Source organism: Pinus tabuliformis, chromosome 3_1 (genome assembly GCF_031772625.1).
Source record: "Pinus tabuliformis cultivar Carrire ecotype Pingquan chromosome 3_1, CPIR1, whole genome shotgun sequence".
Taxonomy (NCBI): Eukaryota; Viridiplantae; Streptophyta; class Pinopsida; order Pinales; family Pinaceae; genus Pinus; species Pinus tabuliformis.
This window is the reverse complement of record NC_142301.1, coordinates 730,258,967-730,273,726: the sequence shown is the minus strand read 5'-3', so window position 1 is coordinate 730,273,726 and position 14,760 is coordinate 730,258,967.

Below are 14,760 nucleotides of genomic sequence, written 5' to 3'. Positions count from 1 at the left end.
ATATGCTTGCTCTATAATTTGCCCTTCGGGCAAACCCATCGCTATGTTTTAACGAGCCTAGTGATAGTGAAACTCGTTCTCGTCTAAAGACAAGTTTGTCGCTATTAATCTTTTTAACGAGTCTAACGACAAAGATAACTCGGTCCTTTTCATTTTTAGAGAGTTTGAAAAGGTACGTAAAGGTAACTCCAAAATTCCTTTTTCGTCATCTAACCCCTTAAGTTCGAAAAAGTATAAAACAATACAGAAGGGACAAATTTTTCGATAGTTTTAACGAGCCGAACAAAACAAGCGCTCGATCTTTTTGTGCAATAATCCCTCAGGTCCAAAAAGATTAAAATCTAGAGGAGGGATAGCACTTCCTGTCGCTTTAACGAGTTGGAAGGCCAAAACTCGGCAATCTTTTCATATTTTACGAGTCAGTTGAAAAGAGCTTAAAGAAGACTCGTCTTTTGAGGAATGAGTGATAAAATGGGTAGCAGCTGATTCCAGGTAAGGTTTGGAATTTTCCAATCACGGCAGTGTCACAAGGATGGCTAGTGAAATCACTCTTCGTAGCTGTTCCTCAAAATGGGTAAACAATCAAATGGAGGTGAATGATCGGCCAATGGAAAAGTGGAGGTGACGGTGCAAACACGACCAAGGCTTTAATGGCTGAAATGCTTCATTCACGGTGGTTATTTACCGGGAAATAGTTCTTTTTTTAACGAGCTTAAACGCGGGTGGAAACATTTGCTCATGTCTTATGTTTATTTTTTAACGAGCTTGAACTATGTGCTAAAACTGCTCGATTAATCCAGTCATATGATAAGAATGTCTCATATAGAAACGACAACTTTTAGAGTTTTGCCCCACATCCTTTCTTTATGCAAGTTAGGAGACGACTAATCCAAAAAACAGATAAATAATCGCTCTTTGCTTGCACTCCAAAATGTTTTCATGCCCCCAGGTATAAAATATGGTTTCAAGGTTGCCCCTCAATTTGCAGACAAAACATTTGTTCTATCAGGAGAGGCCTACCTCTTACAAGTTACCCAAAGATTGCTCTATTCACACAGCAAACAAAACACTTCTTCGGCGATGTCTACCGAGATAAACAAGGGTGAGCGATGATGCCCGCCAACTCACATAACTTTGACAAGAGAATCTTATTCTAGAATAACCCCTCTTCCACTTACGGACAGGGTACAGACTAGTCATATTCTCCCGCGAAAACCTACCCTATACCCGAAGTTTTCCTGCCGAAGCAGACCAAGACGCATGCCCCCTGGGTTTCAGTCATATCCCTCCGAATTACTGGCGCTCATCGGGAGGACGGACTGGGGATTGAGACATTTCTTGCATGAAGAGACCATTTAGGGATGGTATATGACTATTTGCTATGCGTGATCTGGGAAATGAAAGCTGGTCCACGAGCTTGACCACTCTTCCTTCGTGCAGAAAACACATTACTCTAAAGAGTGAGGATACGATGGCTCCCATGCAATAAATATAGTCTCGTCCAAGGAGTAGGTTATAATCCAAGGGTCCTTGAACTACCATGACGTTCATGCGAACTGTCTTCCTTCTCAATGTTATGGGCACATCGGGAAGGATCCCTAAAGGTCGACTGGTTCCTTTATCGAAGCCTGTCAGATTTCTCATCTCAGGCGAAAGCGATGGCAAACCAAGCGCTTTCCAAGCAATAGAGGAAAGGATACTCACAGAAGCCCTCTCATCTATGATGGTACCAGCCATGACCATTCTATATATTTGAACGATAATTCGGAATGGTATGCTTGCTGGAAAACGGGGTCTGCCTAGTTGATTCCAGTCGAAGGAGACAACTAGGTTGCTTGGAGGTGGGACCAAGTAGACGGCCGGGTATGGCTCTGACGAACTTCCTTCCTGCGGTAAAGGAATGGGTAGATTGCCCCCATGTTCGTTGGAGTCTGTGTTGATGAAGAGAATTTGGACGGTGTCATCCTTGTTCTCTTCAGTGACTGTATCATCTGAAGATAAAACCTCTGAAGGCAAGATCGGGTCAACTGCCGCCTCGACCTTTTGACTTTCGTCTGGTATGGATTCAGTTGGTTTATCTTCAATGATAGGCACTTCAGCCGACCACCTAACCGGGCCAGCTGGATTCTCAACTAGTGACGGACTCGGCAAGAGTTTTTTATATCCAGGAGGAAGTCGTAACGGTGAAACCGGGCGATCATCCAAAACTCTTTTAGCTTCGTCTAAGAAGGGACAACGGTGGAGGGCATGATCGCCTTCGCACAATTTACAAGGAAATCTAGTTTTCCCTTTTTGTCCTGGGGCTTCACTTTCACTAGTTGACGGTGTGCTTTCAACATGATCACCAAAGGTTGATGACACCGGATTGTGCAGACGAGGAGACCAGTCCCTTAGTATCCGGGGGATGCAAGGACAATCTCTGTGAAAGTGGTCTCCTTTGCAAATGACGCATGGCGATTTAGGCCTGGTCGGTGCAGTGTGTGGATTTTCGTTAGACGACACTCGCTTTCCCCCATTTGCCTTTGGCTCCTTCCTTTTTTTCTCTTTCTTCTTCTTTTCCTTCTTCTCTTTATGAATTTGGCTTTTAGCTTTACCAGTTCCATCAAGCGAAGAGGAAGGAGGAGAGGAAGAATTAGAGGAAGTAGAAGGCTAGTGGGCAACTCTGGACTCGTCTAATTGTTGATTCGATTGTTCAGGAATAGTGGTGTTATGAACGAAATTGGTTGAGAAGAGCCATACTGGCAAGCCAATTGTCAGTCCTGGAAGCGACAATGTGGCCATATGGGGCGCACCAACATCTCCCCAAGAGGAGAAGGGACTAGGATTTCCACCAAGGGGAATTCCTTGGTTGGTAGGCTCCATTTTCTCAACCCAAGATCAACGTAGGAAAAGGGTATGAATATTTCGTTTAAAATAAATTTTAACACGCTTTGACACAACTTGTTTTTTCAGTTTTTAAGAGTCGATAAAAAACAAAAGATGACTCTAGTCTCCTTCGATTTTTAATGAGCCTGAAGTGACAAGTGCTCAGATGGACCCTTTCCGTTAAGGAGTCTGAAAAGGAACGAAAGGGACTGCTCTGGAGGTCTAGGTAGAGGGAGTACCAAACCAATCGCAAAACTGCAGAATACTTTTTACGGTATGGCAGTTAATCTTCCCGAATGTTGTGTTCAGTGCATTGCGATCAGTAGGGCGGCCGACACGGCTTCCTATGGATAAAAGGTTTTAAGCCTATAGGGGTCTCCAAATATATACTTGACGGTACATGGGAGCACAAGTCCGTACTAGCACTTATCGTCTCAAAGTGGAGGAATCACCCAACCATCAGTGAGGACAATAGTTACCAGGCTTTACGACGCCGGAATACGTCTCTAGCCTAGACCTCTAAATGTTGTGCGTTAAGTTCCAAAGCATTGTTAAGTTCATTGAGTTTATTTTAAGTTGATCTTTCTTATGAAGTTTGCCTTTTGGGATCACCACGAGATGTAGATGTAATTCCTAAAATGCAATCTAAAGATGATAAACAAACTTTTATCTCTTTTCAGCAATGAAAATCCTAGCTACTAAGGGAAAAGAAAGACACAATCTTTTCGCAAAGAGCAAAGAGCACACTGTAAATGCACTTTCCTAAATCAAGCCAAATAGACTGCCAATATGCAAATGCACATGCATGTGTTTTGTCTTTCACTTTCTTAATATTGATGCCTAAAAAGAAAGTTGTTGTACAAATCTGAATTCACTTTCAAGTGAAAAACACAAACAAGCTTCTTTTCGAAATCAAAAGGTAGAGACGATTACGACACTTTATGATTTTGAAATAAATACTCATTTCGACACTAGAAAGTCACAAATTCAAGCCAAAGGCAAAAGTAAAAGCATAATCGACTATCAACAACAAATAAACTTTCTCCTATGATCAAAATCAACACTTGCGACAGATCTAAATCAAAGGACGACAGTACGACTATTATACTTTTGCAATGGAAAACTGTAAATGACGTAACAAACACACAAAAACATCTACAGTTTCTTTTATACAACTGAGGCAGAATTACAGCAAGGAAAAGGGGTTTTTAAACAGACACATACACTGATCACAGGCTGCAAAAATCAGAGACAAAACTGGAAAAAATGAAGCAAAGAACCTCAGCTGCACAAGGCTAGGCTGATCAGCGCACCTGTTACACAGAGAAACTGGATTGCAACGCAGGTTGCCCTCTCGGGAACTGCGCTGAAATGCAGGAACTCTTCACAGTACCTGTGCTGGGGCAGAAACGAGAATTCTATCCGGGTTCTGGGTCACGGTTTGCAGTTTAATCTATGGTTTTTGGCCGAGTAAAAGCAATCAGTAATGCACAATTAGAGGGTAGATTTAAAGAAGGTCTAAGAGCTATCACAAAGGGCAATCAGATCATTTGTGAATCAACTGTTCAAATCATAAATAGATCCAGTGAATGGATTGAAGCAGCAGATGTCTACTTTGCATTTGTTAATGGCAAATGCAGTTCGATTTGCTACTTCTAAGTTTATGAAACAAACAACAGGAGAAACACAAACAAACTAACTAGACAATCGTCCCCAGCGGAGTCGCCATTTTGTTAATGGGAAAAGTGTCTATTCAGAACGACTCTATCCCACTAAGGTGTGACAGTTACCTTAGAAACAAACAGAGAAAACTACTTTTGTATTCTTCTTTATGAACTATAAACACAGAGGAATAGGATGAACCAACCTGTGTCTTGCACTAGTCCTTTGATCCAATCTCTCTCTTCTTTGACAGCTTCCAGCTACCTGCTTCCTTACTTGCCCAGCTTCACCAAGTTCCTGTAAGATCACAGAAGAAGAAAACTACACAAAGACATGGATTTATATTCATAAATAGCTTAGGATCAGATTTACGCTAAACATACAAATGTAAGAAACATCAATGATACACAAGCATGTAGGAGAAACTCAAATAGTTTTATTGATATAACAAGAAGATCCAGGAGGAGTTACAACCGATGATTCCTGATCCAGCATCAACCTCCCAGCAAAGAAGCCCCTCTTCACCTCCAACAAAGCATAAATCACCCAATACTCTGATATCTATCTCAAAACCAACAGCAATTCTTTGCAATGTACAAAATTCCAGCCTCTGGATCTCTGGGATGAGGGATCCATATATAGATGTATGCAGGGAGTATGAGTCAGCTTATGATTTGACTAGTGTCTTCTCTCTGTCAGTTCTTGCTTCCACTTGGATACTGAGAGCCTCTTACTCATCCTTGGTCGAATTCAGTGAGGCAAGTGTCATTGGAGAAGATTCTGGAAGCTTCCATTGTCTCTCCACCTCGTGGAATGACTCTGCCACTTGTCATTTCCCGCTCAACGCACCCTGGTAGTGCATTTAGGTGCGTTGCAACGCACCTAGCTAGTGGACTTGGGTGCTATGCAACGCACTTGGCTAGTGGAGCAGCTGAAATGATCCTGATTTGACTAATTCTGAGCAGTTTCTGGTGGAGAACTTCTGGGAGAAGCTGTAATTTGTTGACCTTGTTCCTTTAGGAGTTAGAACAACACTTTTAGGGACTTAGGAGCCCTTGGTTTATGGACATTTCATGCTTAGAGCTGTAAGGCACAAAAATGTCTATAACATGACTATTTAGCAACAACCTCCGCTGCTTCCTCCATGCATGCCTGTTTGCAAAACTCAAAGCCCTGAGCATCTGCGGGAACTACCTCTTGGCCTACTAGCATCACTTTAGCTCTTACTCATTGCACTCCCTGATAACTGAATTTCCCTCATAGAAATTACTATCACCAACTCACAATTACACCACCTTTCAGTGTTTTGCCTTATGTCGATGAAGCCTGCTCCCTAGCTATGATTTAAAGATGACACCCCAGATGAGACTTGCCTCGCCGATATTTGAGTACTTTCCCGCTCAATTTTTAGTAACTCTGACCTGCTAGCGATGTTGTTGTTCATTCGTGTGTACCTGTGGACGTCCTTCCTCTCATTTTCCCTTGCGAGTGGTTTGTTCAAAATCATAATCACCCTGACCTTGCTCTTGTATGTTTCCCCTCTTGATTTCGTACCTTCCCACTCCTCTTGCCACATCTCCTATTAATGAGACGATCACACTAACAATCTATTATGGGGGAAATCCTCTCCTTCCCATGATTAACCATCACTCTATCCTTGTATTGTAGACACATACCCCTTCTCGTTTCCTAAGTATGTCCATAATGAAGGATTATTTGTTCGTATGAACTGGTAGATCACTGTCCTGATTCGGGCCCACCCCTTCTCTATCAACCTGCCTTAATGGCGTGGAGTGATCTCTCTCTGCCAACCTTTGGCTTTCCTCCTTTAGCTAGCCCTCTGAAAACTTGCACATCACGTCGGTGAGCAAATGGACATTATCTACCCCTTTATTTTCCACCCTATCCACCAACACATTCGAAAACCACTGAACTAAGGTGAATTCCATGGTTTTCAACACCTCCAGATGTTTTTGAATGCGTTGGATTAATAGGGGCAAGTGCCAGTTCCATGTTACTTTACTTATTTGTGTGCCACATTGTAACTTACGTGTCACTTGAATGATAAGAGGTGTGGTTCCTACTAGGTCTGGTTCCATGGGAGTTTGCATGGGCTTACAACCATTCATATGGGATTTCTCAATAAGTGTCTTGGCATATTTTCTTTTATATACAAATATCCGGTGAATTGTCTGTCACACCTCCAAACCAGGACACTAATGCAATAGACCAAGATCGGTCATGTCAAAGGACCTTTTCAAATCTTGCCAAAATTATCTTCTCATAACTACCTGTGATTACTAAGTCATCGACATACACAACGATGATCACAATATCCCCCCTTGATCTTTGCAGTAGAGGTTAGGATCATAAGGGCTTCTCTTTCAGCCATGCTGTGCAAAATGCTCATCAATTTGTAGAGAAAGTTCCCACAATATATTCCATTTAAGCAAAATATAATGCTTAATATTTTGCAAAATAGATACAAATGGATTACTGCGATGTAGTAATATCTCCGAAAGAGTATCTAAAAGCATATTTTCAAGATATTTACACCATGCAGAGGTAAAAAACCAGGCATATATGTTTAAATCCCTCCCATCAAAGTACCTTGAGGTCCCTCTAATGGTGCAAGCCTAGAAGAACTCCAATTAGGAAAAAATTGTATCAAACCTTGAGGATAGGGTGAAACAATGGAATGTCAAAGCCCTAAACCTGGGTGGTCATCTGATTCTAACAAACACAGTGCTACAAGCTATTCCAAGGTATATGTTATCTATCCTCCCTTCTCCCAAAGGAGTACTACAAAAGATCTGGGACATCCAAAGGAACTTCTTGTGGCGAGGGGTAGAGGTGAAACGAAAATGGGCGCTAGTGGCCTTAAATAGAGTGCAAACCAAAAGATGCAGGTGGGCTAGGTCTTCAAGATTTCGAGGTAACCAACAAAGAAAATGGAGCAAAATTATGGTGGAGATGGTTAAAAGGGGGGTCATCACCTTGGGAAAGGCTTTGGAAATCAAAATATGCACCTAATTTCCATACAAAAAGGTTAGTTTGGTTATCAAGTTCCACTCAGGGGTTGGCAATTTGGAATTTAGCATGGAATAAAAGAGGTATCATGCAAAAACACTATTCTGGGAAATCAGAAATGGAAAGGAGGCCCTATTTTGGGATGATGCGTGGTAGAAAAAAGCTAAGTTATGCAGGGAGGAATGACATCCCTTCAAACTAAGCACAGAAATATAAGAGTATAGAGAATTCCACCAATTCTAGGATCAAGGACTAGAAAATAACAAATGGAGGTGATGGAATTTTAATATCTTTCGACGGCCAACCCAGAATGACTTAGCTATTCAGTATCTAACATATGAACTAAGAAAATTAAGAATTATGTTCAATAATGACCAAGACCAACTCAAATGGGGGGAAAAAGAAGATGTGGAGTTCAATCTCAAGGAAGTCAAAGCTTATCTTAGTGAGGGATATACTGGTACAAATGATCCATCGTGGAGAAAACTGGATGGTGCCACATTGGCCATAAATTTAAATTTTCATGTCATTGATTTTACACCGGAAGGTCCTAACTCAGGAAAAACTTATAAAGAGAGGATTTATAGGTTCCTCTTCGTGTTTCCTCTCCGAAAACACAAAAGAGAGGCTTAATCATTTACTCAACACCCGTAACTATATGGAGGCACCATGGGACTAATTAGCCTCAATATCTAGATAAAGAAACCAAAGTTGAGAGAGCATACAAAAAACAATAAAGAAATGACGGGTGCACTATACAAAAAACGAGGTGGTGAACCTTACCTGAAATTTCATTCGAGGTTTCATCCTTTGGGAAATTTGGAAGGAGCACAATAGATGAATATTCTCTTATAATAAGCTTCCTGTTGACAACCTAGTGGAAGGAAAAATGTGTCAGCTAAAGGAAACATTAATTAGTACGGGAAATCAACCATTAGAGGAACAACCACCCCCCCAAGGAAACACAAATTTTGAAGTGATGAGGCTTCATGTTTTTCACCCTGTTTTCCCCAAATAAATATATTCTAGCAGGAAGAATTATTCATTACTTTCCCCTCTTACAAGCAAACACTCGACAAAAAAAGGATTTCACACCTCGGAGTTTTTTTGTAGGATAAAGGGAAAGGTGAGTGGGTATCCTGCAGTAGCTGCATTGGTCTTATTATCATTACGCCACTTTTCATATGGGTCTTCACAACAAATAATCACCATTACACTTTGTTGATTTGTTTTAAAAATAAACATAACACGCAATAGATTTCTTTTGGGATGCAATGTTGTTGTTGGTAGTATGATTGTATTTGTGCCACATGTAAAGCTAATATGCGTTAAATTTCTTTCACCTTGCAATATTTTTATTGGAAATGTGCTTGTGTTTGGGCTAGAAACTATGCTAGATTTCTTTTGCTTTGCAATAGTGTTGTTGTCAATTTGGTTGTTTATGATAAAAGGAAATCTAGCAAGTGTTAGATTTCCATCACTTTGGCAATGTTATTGGAAATGTTGTGCTTGTGTTTGGGCTAGAAGTTGTGTTAGATTTCTTTTGCTATCCAATGTTGTTGTTTTCAATTTGGTTGTTTATTATAGAAGGAAATATAACACGTGTTAGGTCTCTTTCACCTTGGTAATGTGCTTTTGTTTGTGTTAGAAGGAAATATAGCATGCACTAGATTTCTTCTGACATAAAATGTTGTTATTGGTAGTATGCTTGTATTTATGCTACATGTAAAGCTAGCATGCGTTAAATTTATTTTACCTTGCAACATTGTTGTTGGAAATGTGATTGTGTTTGTGATAGAAGTTGTTGGATTTTGTTGGCTTTTGTTTGCCCTACAATGTTATTGTTGCCAATGTGCTTTTGTTTGTGCTAGAAGTAAATCAATCGTATGCTAGATATCTTCTACACTGCAATGTTATTTTTGGCAATGTGATTGTGTTTGTGCTACAATAAACTCTAGAATGTGTAAGATTTCTTTTACTTTGAAATGTTTTTGTGAGTAATATGCTTCTATTTATGTTAGAAGAAAATTTAGCATGTGGTGGATTTCCTTCGCCTTAGAATATTGTTATTGGCAATGTGTTTGTGTTTGTGCTAGAAGGAAATCTAGCATGTGCTAGATTTATTTGACCATGTAATGCTGCTTCTAGCAATATGCTTATGTTTGTAGTAGAAGGAATGATATTGATTGTTAGCTTTCATTTGAGGAAACAATGTTTCATTACATACAACATGACAACCATAATATTTTTATTTTTGCATTTATATAACTTTTTCGGAAGTTGTGTGTTTTTGGGGAAATATAAAGTCACACTTTACACGGTTCATTCTTTTAATTACAAGTTACGATGTAATTGCTATTACAGAATTGATGCAAGCTACAATGGAAAATATAATTTTGGCAAAAGGGGACTATGTTGATCTCCTTATTAATGATCAAGTCATTGGGCTAGCAAGGGTTGAATCTGCAGAGTCTGGAACTTATTATGTTGGAAAAAAGGTTAATGTTGGTTATGTTGCAATTTTGATAATTGATCTCATTCAACCACATTTGATTGATGATGATGTTAATGAAGGGGACATACATCCATGGAAGATTGTGGATTTGAGACACCAAATAGGTAAATCAAAATATTGAAGCATGTGTTATATATTTTTGATACTATAATAAATGTTCTTTTTTTGAGTAAATACTAACATTATTTACATTTGTTTATAGGTACAAATGTTTCTTCTACATTTTCTATTGGAGACAAGGTAAATCTTCTACAACATGGAGTGAAGGTGGGCGAGGGCTCCATATTCAATACAGAGCTTGGGCATAAAGTGCATGGAAAGATGGTAAAGAAAGGATGCATAGTGGTTAAAATTGAAAAGGTGTTAAAACATAATGCTCCTCTACCACATCCAACAGGGTTTGAGCATACACTTGGGGGTGCATTAGAATCTTATGAAATTTGGCCAGAATCAGATTTGGAGCCTCACTGTCATGATCATGCCATAAATATTCCCCAAGATAGGGTTAAATTCATATGTTCAAAGGTTTCTCTTACACATGAATGCATGGGAACAAGCATGTGCATTGCCAAAGGAATGCTAGTTCATGTCCGTGAGGATGACATTGTTGAGGGTGAAACACTAGGTGAAATGGATTTTGGTGTTTTTCTAGAAGAGATAGATGGAAATTGTGAGATATGAAAAATTGGAGATAACTCTATACATTTTTTGGTTAGATGGCCAATAAATAAGTTGCTGGACAACAAAGGTGTGATATTAAGGGTCAAGGAAAAGTTCAAGGAACCACCCAAAGAAATGGTGATATGGGATGTTATAGAGGACGCAAATCCCTTAAACAAATGGGATGGGTACCTTTGTAATGAAAAAGATAGAAACTCAATTGATATGAATGTAACAAGGCCATATAAAAGGATTAAACGAGTTATGGCTACAAAAAAAACTGCAAAATGTCAAACAAAAATAGATGAAGAGAAAGAAATTCGACTTTTGGCAGCAGATGTATGTTGTAGAAAAGATTGTCTTCAACATGTCGATAGGAAGGCCATTGCAGGTGCTAGAAGGAGTATGAGACAAATAAATACAAATGGTATTAGATAATTTGTCTTGAATTCACTCATGTCAAACACAGTGATGTCAAGCGGCCATGGCCTACCACCTATTGCTAGAAATGTAAAGGACATGAGATTTAATGGGAATATTATTTGTAAGAAAGCATGGTATAAGATACATAAAATTCCTCAAAGCACATTCTATAACTACCAGCATTATTTCCAACATGGACAGATCAAAGCTATTCATGGTAACACCAACACATGCAAAGCACGAGCTCACACAGTGGCAGCTATAGAAATATTGCACAAAATTGTAATGGATAATTCAGATTTTTCACCAAATCAAACACGTCAAGTTGAATAAGATGGAACATCTACTCCTTTAAGACTGCTTCCTTCGACTTACACACAAAATTCTTTGTTAAAAGAGATCAATGAGGCTCTTCAAAAGCTCAATTACCCATCAATATCACAGCCAACAATGAGCAAGATCTGGAATACTAAGTTTCGAGATGTGGCATTTTCAAAGAACACCAACTTCAGTAAATGCAGTGAATGTATTGTGTTGAAAGCACAAATGAAGTCAACAACTACAAAAGAGTTGGAAGAAAAGGCACGAGGTAGGTTGACGAAACATAACAAGATTGTTATGTGTGGAAGATATTGCTACTATGCCCATAGAATTATGTCAGAGCAGTTTCCAAAGGAGTATTTGAGCATTATCCATGATAAAATGGACAAAACAAAGACATCAATCCCAAGGCTACGTGTCAAATCAAAATCTGTTGTAGGAACAAATTTGGGTTTGTCATTGACAGGTATGCTTACACATGGGCATAAGGCGGGAGGTTTTGGTCATTTCTCCTTACCATTTGTCCATATGGGATCACAATTTACTATTACATCCCTTGCAAAGTGCTTAAGGGACCTTGAAGACCCACAAATGGATATGTATGGTGATCTACTTTATGAAAGTGGAATTTCAAGAAACCCACTTACAAATGCATTACTTGACACCTCTATTTACCCAAAATGTCAAGGGTACAAGGATGATTTTATATCTCATGGAAGTTCAAAAATTCAAAATGTTGATTTTAAACCTCTTCCTCCACATTTGTTGTTACAGTTGGACAATGCAGCAAGTGATAATAAGAATCGTTATCTTTTCATGTTTCTATCAATTTTAACTGCACTTGGTGTCTTCATCACTATTGAGGTTGGGTTCTTGCCTGTGGGGCACACCCATGAAGACATAGATGGAACCTATGGAAGAATGTCTTCCAACCTAAAAAGTAAATATATTTATTCTTTACCTGAATTGATGGATACATATTGCATAATTGAAGAAAATAGAGTGTTTCCACCTACACTTATTGACAAGGTCTATGACTTCAAAAGTTTCCTTAGTGGATACATTAAGGAGGGAAAAAATGCACTAGTTGGACATCTTAATGTTCAATACTTCCAATTTCTTATACTCAATGATGTTCCAGTACTAAGGTATAAAGAATCAATTAGAGACTCTGAGTGGTCAGAACTAGTTGAGTTATGGAATATAGATGATGAAGGTCGACCTATAATTCCCATAGGGAAGCCATCTTTCTTAGCTTACAAACAGAATGATGTCTATTTAAAAGAACTAAAGGAAGGGATAACATCATACATAAAAATGTGGAAAGACACTATTGGGAATGAGGATTCACCAATTGTTACAGAGGAATGGAAAAATAAAGTGGTGTATTGGGAAAAAGTTCTTGATACATTAGATGGAATCTATAATGATCATAGAATAATAGATGGAAATGACTCATCTTCTGAGGATTTCTGGCCCAAGACAAGACACATTGTTGATGTTGATCGTAATGCACTCCAAGTAATCTCAAGTATTATGGATGGAGATTTTGATAATGTGATAGATGAACCAATATATGTTGGACCCAAATGCAACAAGCCAAAGCCAACATTCAATCCGATGATTGATGTTGAGAAAGGAAAGATGTTGCTAGTTAGATCAGGAAATGAGGATGCAGGTGAGATGATTTGGATGGCAAAATCCATCTCAAATATCTTTAGGGATAATGAAAGTGAGAATCTTCATGTAAAGGTTGACTGGTGGAAGCCTATGTCAGGGAAATACAATGGAAAATTTTTAGAGCAATATTGGGTACCAAATCCTGATGACAAAGAACTTGGCTCTATTCCAATTAATACCATAGTGTGGGCATGGATGCCAAAGAAAGAACATTGCAAGAAGACCAAGATAAATAAATATGGTGTAGAAGCCATTCTTGATCTACTTGAGCGAATATCTTAAGAGTAGGTTTATATCATACATAAATGTAATTTTTTTTGGGAGGATCTATTAATATACATTCAGACACACTTTCCCATATTTGTTGTATAAATATTCTCTTCATATTTTTTTTGAAGGAGTTTTATATTATTTAATATTTCAATGTAATCATGTGTTATACAAATTACATGACAATGCCATAAAATATTTAAGTTTTCAAAGCTTTATTTGACCACCATGACTTCTCACCATATCAAATCTGCGTAATAAAATTCAATAATGCACCTAAAAACATCTTCTAAACTTGTTATATTAAAACAACAGTGGGGTACCTAATTAGTATTCTATTTAATATAAACCATTTAAACACTTAATGAATAAATGCTAGACGCTTGATATAATGTTTGAGGTGAGTTTTCCTTAATTTTCCTTATTATAATTGATATAATCAAATTCCCTATTTTGTTTCATGTTAATTTATAAAAAAAAATATTTTGATCATTGAACAACACAACTAGAATTATAAAATATTTCTACTTATAGATTTTGAAGTGGTGCCAACATTATACTAGTATAATTAATTTGTACTCAACTTAGGAAAAGTAGTTAGTGTCAATTTAAAATGGTCAATAATAGTAAGAAAACAATATTAATATATTGTTAAATAACTTTATAGGTAAGATTTTTTTTACACAATCTAGTATTCATGGTCATATTTAATACATAAATATAAATGTTAATGGTAATAGAAATAATGTAAGGAATTTAAGTTTTAGATGAATGTTAATATGTTCTTTTCAATATAGTATCCTTAAACATTACAGGGATAAAAACTAAACATGTGTAATAAATATCTTAATCATTTTTCTCTCTTTCTTGTTGTATTTGAAAATAATCAAATTGTACTACTTTGTTACTATTCTAATTCATGATTGATTTTGATCATTAAAATGATTAGTAATTGAGACGAGAGGCTCATTTTACAGCCCAATATGGGGGGATGTGTAAGTTTGTCTATCCGTCTGTGCCCGTTTAAAATAAAAATTATGTTCTAAATAGAAAAATATAAAAAAACTAATATTTTGTAAAGTAATTAGAAGTAAAAAAAAATGTGTGAATCAGAGGTTTAAATCTTATAATTTTCAAAAGTAACTATTGAAGATTTATGTTAACTAATTTATGTCAATATCAACTTCATATATATCTATATATATAAAAAAAAGTTTCTTATGGTTAAAATTATTATTTGTTCGTATATATACTCTATTTAGCATTCAAAAATATAGTTTCAACAATTAAAAATAACACATTGTATCTTTCACTCTAAATGTGTTTGCACTTGA